Source organism: Phyllostomus hastatus, unplaced genomic scaffold, assembly GCF_019186645.2.
Source record: "Phyllostomus hastatus isolate PE091 unplaced genomic scaffold, TTU_PhHast_1.1 phas_contig_210, whole genome shotgun sequence".
NCBI classification, from domain to species: Eukaryota; Metazoa; Chordata; class Mammalia; order Chiroptera; family Phyllostomidae; genus Phyllostomus; species Phyllostomus hastatus.
Genome location: NW_025333737.1, coordinates 19,741,338 through 19,756,516, shown reverse-complemented (window position 1 = coordinate 19,756,516; position 15,179 = coordinate 19,741,338). Strand labels below are relative to the sequence as shown.

Sequence of the window (15,179 nt, the reverse complement as noted above, 5' to 3'; positions counted from 1 at the left end):
ATAGCCAATCTATCAGATGCACAGTTCAAAAGACTGGTGATCAGGAAGCTCACAAAATTGGTTGATTTTGGGCACAAATTACATGAAAAAAAAGCAGGTTACCATAAAAGAGATGAAGGAAGATGCACGGAGAACCAATAGTGATGGGAAGGAAAATGGGACTCAAAACAATAGAGGGGACCAGAAGGAAGAAAAAAAAACGAACAAACAGGAAAGAATGGAGAAATAAGAATTCAAAAAAATGAGGAGAAGCTTAGGAACCTCCAGGACATCTTTAAACGTTCCAACAACTGAATTATAGGGGTACCAGAAGGGGAAGAGGAAAAACAACAGATTGAACACGTATTTGAACAAATAATAAAGGAGAACTTCCCCATCCTAGCAAAGGAAATAGACTTCCAGGAAATCCAGGAAGCTCAGAGAGCCCCAAAGAAGTTGGACCCAAGAAGAAACACACCAAGGCACATCATAATTACATTAGCCAAGGTAAAAATGGAGGAAAGAATCCTAGAAGCAGCAAGAGATAAGGGGACAGTAACCTCCAAAGGAGTTCCCATCAGACTGTCAGCTGATTTCTCCAAAGAGACCTTACAGGCAAGAATGGGCTGGAAAGAAGTATTCCAAGTCATGCAAGACAAGGACCTATATCCCAGATTACTCTATCCAGCAAAGCTTTCATTTAGAATGGAAGGGCAGATAAAGTGCTTCTCAGATAAGGTCAAGTTAAAGAAAGGAGTTCATCATCACCAAGGCCTTATTATATGAAATGTTAAAGGGACTTATCTAAGAAAAGAAGATAAAGAAAAGACATGTATAGTAAAAGGACAGCAAACTCACAATTATTAACAACCACACCTAAAGCAAAACCAAAAGAAACTAAGCCAACAACTAGAACAGGAACAGAATCACAGAATGGAGATCACGTGGAGGGTTAGCAACAGGGAAGTGGGAGGAGGAGAGAGGGGAAAAGGAACAGAGAATAAGTAGCATAGATTGTAGGTTGAAAATAGATAGCGGGAGGGTAAGAGTGTATGGGAAATGTAGAAGCTAAAGAACTGATAAGTATGACACATGGACATGACTAAAGGGGGGATATGGGTGGGAGAGGGTGTACAGGGTGGAGGGGAGTGAAGGGGGGAAAATGGGACAAGTGTAATAGCATAATCAATAAAATATATTTTTAAAAAGATTTTGATCTTTTAAAAAATTATTTTTAGAGAGAGGGGAAGGGAAGGAAACGTCAGTGTATGGTTGCCTCTTGAGCACCCCCTACTGGGGACCTGGCCCATAACCCAGGCATGTGTTCTGACTGGGAATCAATCCAGAGACCCTTTGTTTTGCAGGCTGGCATGCAGTCCATTAAGCTACACCAGCCAGAGCTAAGGTTTTGTTCTTGTTAAGATGAAGATATTCACGAAGGACCTTTAAAACCTATTTTTGCCCTGGCTGGCATAGCTCAATGGATTGAGCACAGGCTGCGAACCAAAGTGTCGCAGGTTCGATTCCCAGTCAGGCCACATACTTGGGTTGCAGGCCACAGCCCCCAGCAACCGCACATTGATGTTTCTCTCTCTCTCTCTCTCTCTCTCTCTCTCTCTCTCTCTCTCCCTTCCCTCTCTAAAAATAAATAAATAAAATCTTTAAAAATTTTATTTTTAATATGAAGTAATCCATTCACTCAGCAAATACTTATTGAGTACCTACTATTCATTAGGTGCTGGAGATAAAGCAGTGAACAAAAGTGACTGTGCCCCTGTGGAAAACAGGAGGGAGACAGGCAATATATTCAGAAATTAGTAATAAGAAAGATGATAAGGAGCTGTTTTTGTTTTTAAAATAATACTCAGTGGGTAAGAAAAATCCTCTTTTAGAATAATATACAGTGGGTAAGAAAAATCCTCTTTAGTAATTTTACATTTGAAAGAGATATGAGGGAAGGGGTATGAGCCATATGAATATCTGAAGAAAGATCATTCCAGGCAGAGGAAATGATGCACAGTACAAAGGGGATGAAGTGAATGCATTATTAGTATATTTGAGGAATAAGAAGGAGGCCAGTATGGCTGGAGTGATTGAGGAAAGAGTATAGAATTGTAGGAGATGGTCAGCAAAGTAATGAATGAGTTTATGAGCATGTAGGCTTGAGCAGATTTTTTTTTAAAGTAAACTCTTTTGGCCTTGGCCAGGTAGCTAAGGTAGTTAGAATATCATCCTGATACACCAGTGTTGCAATTCAGTCCCCTGTCAGGGTACATACAAGAAACAACCAATGAATGCATAAATAAGTGGAACAACAGATCAGTGCTTCTGTCTCTTTCACTTTCTCTCCCTTTCCCTTTTTCCCTTATCCTCTCTCTCTAAATCAGTCAATAAAAAATAAGTAAGCAAATTCTTTTTTTTTTTGAGATTTTATTAATTTATATTTAGAGAGATGGGAAAGGAGAGAGAAAGAGGGGAAGTGAAACATCAGTGTGTGGTTGCCTCTTAAGCACCCTCTACTGAGGACATGGCCTGCAACTCAGGCATGTACCCTGACTGGGAATTGAACCAGTGATGCTTTGGTTTGCAAGCTATCACTGAATCTACTGAGCTATACCAGCCAGGGCTAAATTCTTTTGTTTTGAAGAATTTTAGAGTTACAGGAAGCTTGTAAGATAATTTTCCCATTTACCTCTTACCCAGTTTCCTCTAATGTTAGTATCCTACATTATCATGGTACTTTTGACAAAACTAAGAAACCAGCACTATTACATTACTAAATTCCAGACTTAATTGGGATTTCACAGTTCTTCCACCAATGCCCTTTTTCTCTTCCAAGATCCAGTCCAGAATACCACATTGCATTTAATCATCACGTCTCCGTAGTCTCCTGTAGCTTGTGACAGTTGCTTAGCCTTTCCTTGTTTCCTATGGCCTTGACAGTCATAGGAGCTCTGACCGGGTGTTTTATGGAATTTTCCTCAGTTTGGATTTATTTGATAATGTTTTCCAAATGACTAGACTGGGGTTATCGGTTATTGAGAAACCTATAGAAATCACAGAAGTGAAGTGCCTTTTTCCAGGAGATGGAGTTAACCCATCCCTACCTAGAGGGGTGACTCACTTCTAAATTAGAGTATAGAGCAGGGGTGTCAAACTCATTTTCACCTGGGGCCACATCAGCCTTGTAGTTGCTTTCCAAGGGCTGAATATAATTTCAACTCCTTAACAGGTAAGGAGTAGTTACATTTATACAGTCCTGAAATTATTTCAGCCCTTCGAAGGCAACTGTGAAGCTGATGTGGCCCCTGGTGAAAATGAGTTTGACATCCCTGGTATAGGGAAACCTAGAAAACAACTGTCTTAACCCAAGTAATCAAGGTTAATACTACCAGTGGTAAGTCATGTTAATATGATATGATGAATCAAACAGATTTTGATATAGAAATAACATCTGAACAAGACCTGATTTTTGAGAAATTTTGTTCACCTTATGATTTTCCATAGACTGTACTCACTAAAAAGTATACATAATCTGAGGCAAAGTTACTTTAAACCTAGATTTTTGATGTTTCTCCTTCCACAATTATTCACTGCTTAGCATTGAAGATTGTTGTCATTTTGTGGTGTACAAAACGTGAGGTGGGGAGAGAGACAGAGAAAAAGGGGGAGGGAAAGGGAGAGAGGAGGGGGGTGAGCTTTTTCTGTTTGTGCCTGTTTTTGTAGTAATCCACAAGTATATCAGTAGTTGTAATGACCAAAGACTGTATTGAATTACATGTAGTCTTTGTTACTTTGTAAAAGTCCTGAATTGCACATCTTTATAACCCTCATTCAACTTGGAGTTGGCTGTATTAAACACTATTGTTATATCCCCAATAGTTTTATTTTTGTTGCAGATTTAAGGGACTTTTAAAATATTTATGTCTATTAAAATGCATTGTAACTCACCTACTTTGCAATGTGGAATGAAATTAATATTGAATTAGTAGTTTGAAGATTTGTGTTGTAGGTCCTGCCCCATTACTTCCTAGATAGGACTAATTAACTTATTTTTCACATCTATAAAGTGAGTATAATCATATCTTATCTTAGCTATGCCTACTATTCAATATGCATTCTCATAAGTGCTCTATTTAAATAGGTCTTAAAGGTCACTAAGTAGTTTGGGAAAAAATAGTTTCAAGCAAAATATGCCAATTAAGCAACTATTAGCTGCTCCTTAAAGGTTGTTGTAAGGACTAAATGAGATCATGTACAATACATAAAGACAGTGCCTAGCACATAAATTCTCAATAAATAGAAAATAGCTGATAGACATATAATTTTCTGTTGCCCTGTTTTCCTGATCCTGTTTAAGTAAATACTCACCTAAGCCTTGTTTATTCTTTTTAAGCCTTTGTCCTAAGCCTTGTTGCTAAAGAAATTATAACAGAAGTGAACTAATGTAATAAGATGTTAGTGATACCACAGAAATTTCTACCTGCAAATTGAAGGTTGACTTGATGACATCTATGGTTCCTTCCAATTCTGTTTTACATTTTAATACCTGTTATACTTACCTCACAGGGTTTGATAAGGGGTAACCAAGGTAATACATATGAAAACCTTCTGTAAACATAAAGTATCATACAAATATGTAATACTGTATAATAGGTAGTTAACAGAGATTCATTGGAAATTAAAGGGTACACCTGATGGTAAGATTTTTTTCCCTATTAGGCCTATTTATTATTATAATTGTTGCTGGTTTTAGACTGTTTGTTTTCCTAGCTAGAGGATTATAGCACTTTTTAAAAATAAGGCATACAGTCTCCTATTTTTCCAGTCCATTTACATCTATGACAGTTTTCTTAAGGTGATGCCCAGAGGTGTTGCTATGGTTAAGGTTATAATTCAGAATTTCCATTAAAGAGACATCTTTCCAAAAACCACTTTAAAATAGAAAATAGCCCTCTGCAATCAGATTCTCTCAGCTTGATACCACTACTGTTCTTTTAACCTAAGTAGTACAGAACCAATTTTATGGTGACTTCAGAAGAGAAGCCATAGCTGGAAAGTAAAATGATTTTGAACCTGCTCTAGTGTCTCCACTGCCAGTTATTGCTTCCTCCCATTATGAGAATAATACATACTTTGTACTGTTGTTATTCTATAAAAAAGAAAAATGTTTTATGACCCCATCTCCCTTTTTTTTAGGTTTTTTTTCAGCTTTCATTTATTGACCCTACCACATCATTTCAAAGTTGCATAGTAATTTTATTCTCTGGTTCCCTAAGGAATAGCATTTAAGGAAAATTGTGACAAATTACTCTATCCTTACTCTGAATTTTATTTTACTACTATGAACAAACACATTTTCCTAGATATTTTTTATATAATTCATGAATGTAGTTTTCAGATCTTTCTCAGTGTCAGAAACAAGGTGGAGAGTCTCATTTTGTTCCTAGTTGCTGTACTTTACTTCCCCTGTCAGCATTCCTGTTTCTTTTTCTTTTTTTCTTCCCTAGTTTATTTTCTGAATTTAACAGTAGGGAATCTACTTGACTGTGCTCACAGCAGGTAATAAGTACCATGATAGTCACTGGATTGGTTTCTTTGGATGGTTAAAAGAATAACAGGGTAATTAAACTTTTCTGAAGCTGCCAACTGTTTGGGGGGTTTAGTGCATATTTAAGGCTTATTTAAAAATAGTTCCTTCAGAAATTGAACTGTTTAACTAGTAGAATCCCTAAGGGCATATTCCTTTCTTAGGGAGAAATTACTTAGATGACTGGAATTTATGTCAAATAGAAGAAAATCCTCTTTTCATGTAAGGCTAGATTTAATGCTGTACTCATTCTGATTTATAATGTTTAATTTATGATTTTTTAGTGGGCTGCTTTTTGCCAACCAAAAATTCCCTAAAATAGCTTTTTACAAACAATACATATTTTAAAAATGCAGGTTTATAAAAAACTGAATAAGAAATATTTATTCAGATAAGTTTGAAGTTTCGGATTCAGCCAGGATCTTTGCTTCTTGAACCCCAAATCTAAATCTAGATAAAATACAGAAAAGGCATTGTTTTTATGAGCTACAGGTATGAGGTCTAAAAGTTATCTAAATAAACTGGGATGTTGAGATCTTTAAAACCGCAAGCATTTTAACTGTAAATGAGAACTGAGCTATCACCACGTCTGGTCAACATAGTACTGCCTGCTTTCTCTACTTCTTTTCAGCATAGTGCTGGAAGGTCTGGTCAGAGAAATTATGCAAGGAAAAGAAAGAAAATGCATCCAAATTAGACACAAAAAAGTAAAATGATCTGTTTGAGGATGATATGTGCTTAAATATAGAAAACCATAGAAGTTCCACCAAAAAAACAAACAAAAATCCTGATAGAACTAATAAATCAATTTTGCAAAGTAGCAGGATAAGTCAACACACAAAAGTCAGTTATGTTTTCATGTATAAACAGTGAACAATCTGAAAAGGAAATTACAAAAACAATTTCATTTACGGTATCATCAACAAGAATGAAATACTAGGAATTGACGTAACTAAGGAGGTAAAAGACTTGTACATTGAACTACAAAACATTGCTGAAACAACTTAAAGAAGACATATAAATGGGTAACATCCCGTGTTCACGAACTGGGACATGTAATATTGTTAAGATGTCAATACTTTCCAAAGCAAAATACAGAGTCAATGCAATCCTTATCGAAACCCCAGTGACTTGTTCTGCAGAAGTAGAAAAACCTATTCTGAAATTCATATGGAATCTTAACAGACCCCAGATAGCCAAAACAATCTCGAAGAATAAAACCAGAGTACTCACAATTTGTGACTTAATAATGTACTGTAATGGTGCAATAATCAAAACTGTGGTGCTAGCATAAAGACATATAGACCAATGGGATAGAATGGAGAGCCCAAAAATAAACCCTTGCATGTATGGTCAAATTATTTTTAACAAGGGTGCCAAGAATGTTCATTAGGCAGAGGACATCTCTTCAACAAATGGTGCTTGGAAAATTGGGTATCTACATGCAAAAGAATGTAGTTGGATGCTTCCTTAACACCACACACAGAAGTTTACTAAAAATGGATCAAAGACTTAAATGTAAGACCTAAAACAGTAAAACTCCTAAAAGAAAATTTAGGGCAAAAACTTCATGACATTGGATTTTACAATAATTTTTTTGATATGACCAGAAAGACACAAGTAACAAAAGAAAAAAATAGACAAATTGTACTTCATGAAAATGATTTTTTTTTTTTTTTGCATCAGAATACACTCTCAAAGGATTGCCACTCAACAATATGTCTGCTTTTTAAAGTAGAACTGCTTTGTCTGGCAAACACTGCCAGAAACAAAAAAAAAGCCTCTTACTATGGGAAAATGTACTATTTGGCTAAGAAGTATTCTGATACTGCTATCAGGACTATTTGACATCTGAAAGAAATAATTATATTATTATGTTATTATATTACTGTTACTTAATCTCAGTTCTTAAAGGATATAAGACCCTGCTACATACCCACCAAAATTGATAAGATTAAAAAGACTGACAACACCAAGTACTGTACATTGTCAGTGGGCATGTAAAAATGTTACAATCACTTTAGGAAAAGGTTTACAGTTTCTTATCAAACTAAACGTACACCTATACCCTATGACCCAGCAATTTTACTTCTTAGATATTTACCCAAGAAAAATGAAAGTGTGTCTACAAAATGACTCATACCAGAATGTTCATAGCAGCTTTACTAATTATAGCTAAATATTGGATACAGCCCACTTATCCACTAACAGGGGAATAAATAAACTGTAGTGTATTAACACAATGGAAGACCACTTAACAATAAAAAAGAGTGGACTATTGATATACAAGAATATGGTGAATCTCAAAGACATTTTGCTGAATTGAAGTAGCCTTACATGGAATAGACACTTCTGAAAAACATAGTAAGGTACATGAAAGGGAAAATTGACGGGGAAAATGAACAAAACAAAATGGATATTAAATATTCAAAAGGAATGGAGAACCATTGTTAGATGTGGCACATGGGTAAAGGACAACAGTTGTTGTCCCTAAGAATCAAACTCCAATAATAGAATATAATATTTAAAGATATTTTTTTCTTTTTTGACAGTTGTTTAGTTTTTATTTCACAATCAAAATATGGAACCCAATGAACTGCAGCAAGAACATGAAAATTATAGAACATTCCCAGCAGATGATGGGGTGACAGGGGTGTTCTTCTGAGTTACGGAAGGGATGATCTGGTGTTTAAGATGAAACACAAGTCAAATTTATTAGAGTTGTCTGTCCAGCAGTAGTGATCTTGTGGGTCTTGGCATTCCTGGACCCAAAGCACTACATGGCTTCCACAATACCCATGCCATGCTGTCTTTCACCTGGCTGAAGACCATGTACTTGTCATCCAGCCACTCAATCTTGGCATTACAGATGAAAAACTGGGAACTGTTGTGTTGGGTACGGCGTTTACCATGGACAAGATGCCAGGACCCATATGCTTCAGGATTAAATTCTCATCATCAAATTTCTCCACATAGGTGGACTTGCCACCTGTATACCATCGTGACATGTGATGAAATTACCACCCCAGCACATAAAACCTGGAATAATTCTTTGAAAGCAGAAAATTTGATAACCGAATCCTTTCTTTCCAGTACTCAGAATAGGAAAGTTTTCTGCTGTCTTTGGAACTTGGTCAGCAAACAAACATGGCCAAAGGGCTTGCTGTTATAGTGATGTCGAAGAATATGGTGGGGTTGACCATGGCTGGGTGATGGTGGCTCCGGGGCAAGAGCATCTGCAAGACAGGGCAAGATATTTTTCAAGGAAACTATTCAGGAACAAATGCAGGTTGAATCTGTAGATTAAGAGGGTACATCATGAGCCAGGAAAAATTTACGTAGAACAATCAATATCATGACACTATCTAGTAATAATGCTATTGGACTGCACATATTTTTTAAAATGACTCCAGAGAAAAAGAACAAACATATGAAGGGGAGAAAGATTCAGATTGGCTTCAGAATTCTTCTCAGAAAAGTTCAGTGCCAGAAGACAGTGGAACAATATATATAAAGTCCTCAAAGACAAAAAGTTGTGACCCAAGAATTTTTTATCTAGTCAAACTTTGTCTAGGTGAAAAGGCCACAGACATTTTTGAACATGTAAGAACTCAAAGTGTAATCTTACTGATGACTTCTTGATAAACTACTAGCGGATACACTTTAACTAAACATTTGATAAAGAAAATATAGCAAAAGACTGGATGTGTGTGTTGAATCCATAGGATTAATATGGAGCTGACTATTCTAGGACAGAATTTATTAAAAACTCTGACAGTGTAGATATTATATGACTCAGAAGAATTTGGAAGATAAAGGAAATAGTAGAAGGTAGTGAAACCACAGGAAGATACTGATGTAGCAAAATCTAAAGATCAAGTTAATAATGTCAAGAAAATAAGCCTTGGGATCTAGGAAACAGGTGAGCCAACACAGAAAGCTCCATGAGGAAGCCCCAGGATGTTATTTGTACACAAAGGCTAGAGTCCAGGAAGTTTTCTAGGACAAAAAGGAACTGATATTTTTTAGCATATGTGAAATATTACTGAATGGTGTGCCACAATGATGTTAGAGCAGTTGGAAAAAAACTGCTGATAGGTGTGTTTAAAACAATGCAAATGAAAAAAACAAAAACAGACAAACAAATAAAAACAACCCTGCCTATGTGGCTCTGTTGGCTGGGAGTCATCCTGCAAACTGAAAGGTCAGTTTGATTCCCTGTTGGGGCACATGTCTGGGTTGCGGGTTTGCCCCCCAGTCGGGATGCATGTAGAAGGCAACCAACCAGTTGATGCTTCTCTCTCAAATCAATGTTTCTCTCTCTCTCTTTCTCCCTCCCTTCCCTTCTATCTAAAATAAAAAATAGAGCCCTGGCTGGCATAGCTCAGTGGATTGAGCACGGGCTGCGAACCAAAGTGTTGCAGGTTCGATTCCCAGTCAGGGTATATGCCTGGGTTGCAGGCCATGACCCCCAGCAACCACACATTGATGTTTCTCTCTCTCTCTCTCTCTCTCTCTCTCTCTCTCTCTCTCTCTCTCCCTCCCTTCCCTCTCTAAAAATAAATAAAAAAAATTTTAAAAAATAAATTTAAAAGGAAAAAGAAAACAAGTGAGTCAGTTATCAACTCTAGGAAAAGCCAAATAGTTTTACAAGGAAGATATTGTGATCTTAGCATACTGTTCAAAAATTCACACTATTTGTATAGCTATAATATTTTTAAACTTGCTGATTTAACCAGATATTGGGGGAAAGGGGAGTCACGTGTGTGAGAAGAATCACTAAATCTTCATTGTGGTGAAAAGATATAATTAATGTTGATAAATCAAGAACAACTAACATGTCTTATACCATGGGGCTAAGAAATATATCTGATACCTAATATTGATAAATTAAGAAATTTTAGTATAAACATTTTATTTTGAAAGATGGAAACAGGAGAATGGCTAGAAGAGTTGAACCTGGGAGCCTCTAGAGCACAGAGAATGGTGAAGGGATTTTTGTCTTTCATTAGGAGTGTTTTAGTTCAATTTGACTTCTTAAAGTATATGATTGCAATATTTTGATAAAAATAAAAATATTTTAAATATTTTTATTAGGTAGAAGTAATATCTAATATTAGGTAGAGCTGCTATGATTCCCTGTCTTAGTGGTGTGGTCTAATGTAGTAGGTGGCCTATAGTGTCCTGTAGCACAGTCTCCCCTAGCACCCAAGCTGAGTAGTCAAGTTGCACCCTCTGTGTGGGTTGAGTACATCCTCCTCTTATAGTGGAGCGTTGATTGCTGTTGGCAGGTTAATGGGAGGGATTTACTCAGGCCTGACAGCTTCAGGGATTGGCTGTGACCACTGACCGCCAACCTCTGCCCTCTGTGGAGGATCAGCTGTGAGGGTTAGGGTGGTGGTGCTCTGACTTGATTTGTAGTTGTGCACTGGGTGCACAAGCTCTGGGGTTTCCTGAGAGGTGTAGGCCATAGTCAGCCCCCACCTGTGTTATGCTTGGGGCTACCCTGCATGAGCTATAAAACAATGTGCAAATGCCTGCTGCTTGTGTTGGACTTGGAGGTTCCCAGGTGAAGCCAAGCTGTGAACCTAGGCTGGCTGCAAGTGCCTGGCCTGGGGCCACTTAGCAAGAGGCATGGGGGGGGCGCGGCTCAGAGAGCCCCACTGTTGCTTGTTTGAGAGGATTTAAAAAGTTGTGAAGCATAAGCCAAGGCCAGCCATTCATATGGAAAAGCCACTGTTAACAGCTTGGGTGGGCTTGTAAGTTGGGTGGGACAGAGCTTCAGGGGGTCTCTAGGGCAGGGCAAACTGTTAGCCAGGTTAATAGCATCTCAGACATGGCATCCACCTGCCATCTCTGTGGCTCTGTGGCTCTGTGAGGGGAGGGTTCAGAAGGCCTTTCTGTTTGGAGAAAGCTGACCCCCAGCTCTTGCCTTGATGCCAGACACTTCAGTTCCTCCCTGTATGCCACTAGTGCCGAGAGAGAGGGAGAGGGGAGAGGGGAGAGGGGAGAGGGGAGAGGGGAGAGACTGATTAAGTATGTGTGTTGGGTTCTTTAAGAGGAACTGCTTGGGACTGCAGGTTTCTTCCACCAACTCTGTCCCTGCTGGTTTGTGAAGCCAGAACTTACAGGATTTATCTTCCTGGTACTAGAACCCTGGAATGGGGTGCCTGCTGTGGGGCTGGGATCCTTTGCTCCTGAGATATCCCTCCCAACTTTTTCTCCTCCACATGTGGATGTGGGACCATTCCATTCTGTATCTGCACTCCTCCTACCAGTCTGGATGGATGTGGTTTGTTTAACTCCATAGTGGTCAGACTTCCATTTAACTTGATTTCTGACAGTTCTGAGTGATGGTTGTTCTGTAGTTTAGTTGTAATTTTGATGTGGTTGTGTGAGGAGGCAAGCTGTGTTTACCTATGCCTCCATCTTGACTGGAAGTCCCAAAAAGCTTTTCTATTTTTCTTTCAAAGTATAATTGTGTATCATTTAAGTAAAGCCCCTAATTTCTTAAGACTGATATATGATTTCAAAATATTGGTTAATGAAGAGTTCCTATTAAAAAGCCATACATACTTTTGAAATTTCAATACATTATCTTTTGGTGAGAAAGGAGTAAAGTCTGTGATACGAATGAGACCTCAGCATACACCAGTTATTTGAGTTGGCAACAAAAAAATGTAACAATGACCATAATTCCTATTTGCCAGTGATTATCACCTGTTTACTGATACTACCCAAGTTTTGTAGCCTACATAGAAGAATTCAGCCATATGTTGTATAAATATATTGATTTTCTACTCTTAACAAACATTCATTATAAGGAGTTAGCAAATGGTTTAAGCATATACAAATTAGAAAGACAGATGTGTATTCATTGAGCAAATATTGATTGATCAGTGTGCTAGGCACTGATCTGGGCATTAGGCATTGATGACCAAAAGCAGACAGAAAACACCTGCAGTCTAGTGGGAGGAAGAATGGAGTCATAAAATAAACAGTAAACATAATAACTTCATATAGTATATTAGAAAGTAATAAAGGCTATGCAAAAAGGAAAAGACTTGCAACATAGTAGGAAGAGTTTACAAGTGTAGAGAAGAGGAAGAACCTCAAGGAGATTGAGATGTGAGGTACATAAGAAAGTATGATGTTTTGGAATCCTAAAGCAAGTAGAGAAGTATAAAAGTAGAAGGAATGTCAATAGTCAGATGCTTTCAAGTGAGTTGGACCTGAGAGGAGACAGTAGGATTTAGCAACAGGGAGGTCATGCTGGTGATGCTGACAAGTTTCAGTAACCTTGCTATTATTCTTTTTGGACACAGAGGAAGGTTGACAAGAAAGATGGTTAGTACTAAACTCTCATTTTTTGTGGTCTTGTGACAGTATTGGTAGTTTGATCTTTGGTAAATACTTAACATCTAAATTGCTATTCACAGAAAGCTTAGGATAATGTTGGGTTTGCTTGAACGTCAACCTGATCAGTGTGAACAGATGGTTGTTAAAATTACGTTGATAGCAGCAGTAGGAAATGAGATTTGTGTTGTGAGGACCCCAAACCCAAAACTGCAGGAATTAGTCATTTGGTAGGTAACATCATTTAGATTCACAAAAGCTAACTAAGAGAATCTGTGAGGTATGGACATCTAGGTAGTACTTCCAGAGGTCACTATAGAAAGAAACTAGCTTACAGAGGAAAAAACTCAGAGCTGATTTTAACTTCATTTAGTCCACTAAGAAAAATAATACAAAGTCAGGTGGAGAATTTGCCTTATTTTTAGCTTAATATGTGTTATTCTAGATTTAGAATACATATGATTAACTTGAGGGGTGATCAGAAATTTAACATTTAGATGCTGTCACCCTAGCAAGGGACTACTGAGTAGATAGCATCATAATATGTGGGCTAAGATGAAGCTGCTCCAGATGAATCTCTCTCAAAGTTAACTGATGGGAACTTCCCACTTTCAAGAATTTTTATTACCTTAGAAATGCTGTGCCAAGACTGCTGAAACACAGCTGTGGGTGCTGCGCTGACGACGCCCACATTGCCAGTGTCAGGAAGGATGTACTCTTAAACCTCTAATTTATCTAATAATGTCTTTAGTGATTTGTGTAGGTTTGGCATTGTGATGAAAATGCTTCCTGCTTGGTTTATAACAAGAATTCAGTTTGCAGTCTTAAAATGTATATTGTCTTAAAATGCATGTGGAAGGTACTAAACAAGTCAATTTAGAAAAAGATCTGAATAAAACAATATCGTATCAATCTAACAGAATTTACTCATCCTTTATACTTGAAAATGATGCAAATTAAATGTGTTTTTATGCTAGAATAATCTATTGTGTTTTGTTTTATAAACTAAGATGGCAGTAGATAGTGCTGAGAGCCAGCTTTCATATTTCAATTACAATCTGACTCCTTTTCTCTAATAATAAACCATAATTGAAAAATAAATTTAAAAAAATGTCAGCCGGACTATGTCAGCCTATAGAGTGGGAATAGAATAATAAACTCTCATAAATAAATATTTATAAAGAGGTAGGAAATAATGGTCTCTTGTTTGAAAGTTTCACAACCATTCACTAACAATATGTGTCTCTCTTTAAGAAAGCAAGCTATACAAAATCTGAAGGATTCTTTCCTAATTAGTTGATTCACTGCAAAGATTGATTACATTTATGAAAATAAACATATATTTAACTTTTAAGAATACACCTAGTGTGTAAAGCAGAGTACCCTCATATTGCTTACAAAAGGAATATATAGAGTTTATTTTCATTCTGTTGGCTTATGTCACAGGTAGCAAACACAAGGCCTGAGGGCAGAATGCAGCCCTCCACCTTGTTTTATCCGGTCTGGCACCTTGTTTCTACCTGGTGGCAGCACCGAGCTCCTTGCCCCTAGTTAAGGAGCAGTTACATTTATACAGTCCTAAAATTACATTTGGCCCTTTGAAGGCAACCGTGAGGCTGATGTCGCCCCGGGTGAAAATTAGTTTGACACCCCTGGCCTATTTGAAAACATTTGTTTGGATCAAAGATGTGTCTTAATTTAAACTGACTTTGTTATATCTTTGAATTTCAAAATATTATTTGAAATAAAATTATAGAATTAGAATTTTAGACCTAGAAGAGACTTTAGAGTTACTTTATTACAATTTCTTAATTTTCTAGTTGAGGAAACTGAAATCCAGGGTTTAAGCATCTTTGCTAAGGCTATACAGCTAGAATTAGAACTTGGCTTTTTAACTTTGTATATTTCTCCTATAACTTCCTGTCTCCAACAAGTTAGTTGAATAGCAAATAAATCTTCAGAAGTTTTAGGCTTTCCTATGTGTGCAACTATTATGTTCAAGCTTCAAAGTCAATAGTGATCCCTAATTTTTCTTTATCAGTTAAAAAGTGATCCCTAATTATTCTTATAACAATAGAGGGAAATCATAGTGTTTAAATTATGAACAAAGTGATTTCTGAGTGACTGAGATATTAATGTATAGTTTTTTTTTTAAGAATTTTATTTATTTCTTTTCAGAGAGGGAAGGGAGGGGGGATGAGAGAGAGACAGACAGACAGACAGACATCAATGTGCGTTTGCTGGGGGTCATGGC

The 15,179-nt window shown here is 37.2% G+C and overlaps 1 protein-coding gene and 1 pseudogene across 1 annotated transcript in view; one reads left to right on the top strand and one right to left on the bottom strand.

Moving 5' to 3' along the window:
* The window catches only part of LOC123816790, a 75,618-nt pseudogene extending 67,041 nt beyond the window's left edge, over positions 1–8,577 (bottom strand).
* The window catches only part of PPM1E (protein phosphatase, Mg2+/Mn2+ dependent 1E), a 126,480-nt gene that overhangs the window by 75,985 nt on the left and 35,316 nt on the right, over positions 1–15,179 (top strand). The window lies entirely within an intron of this gene.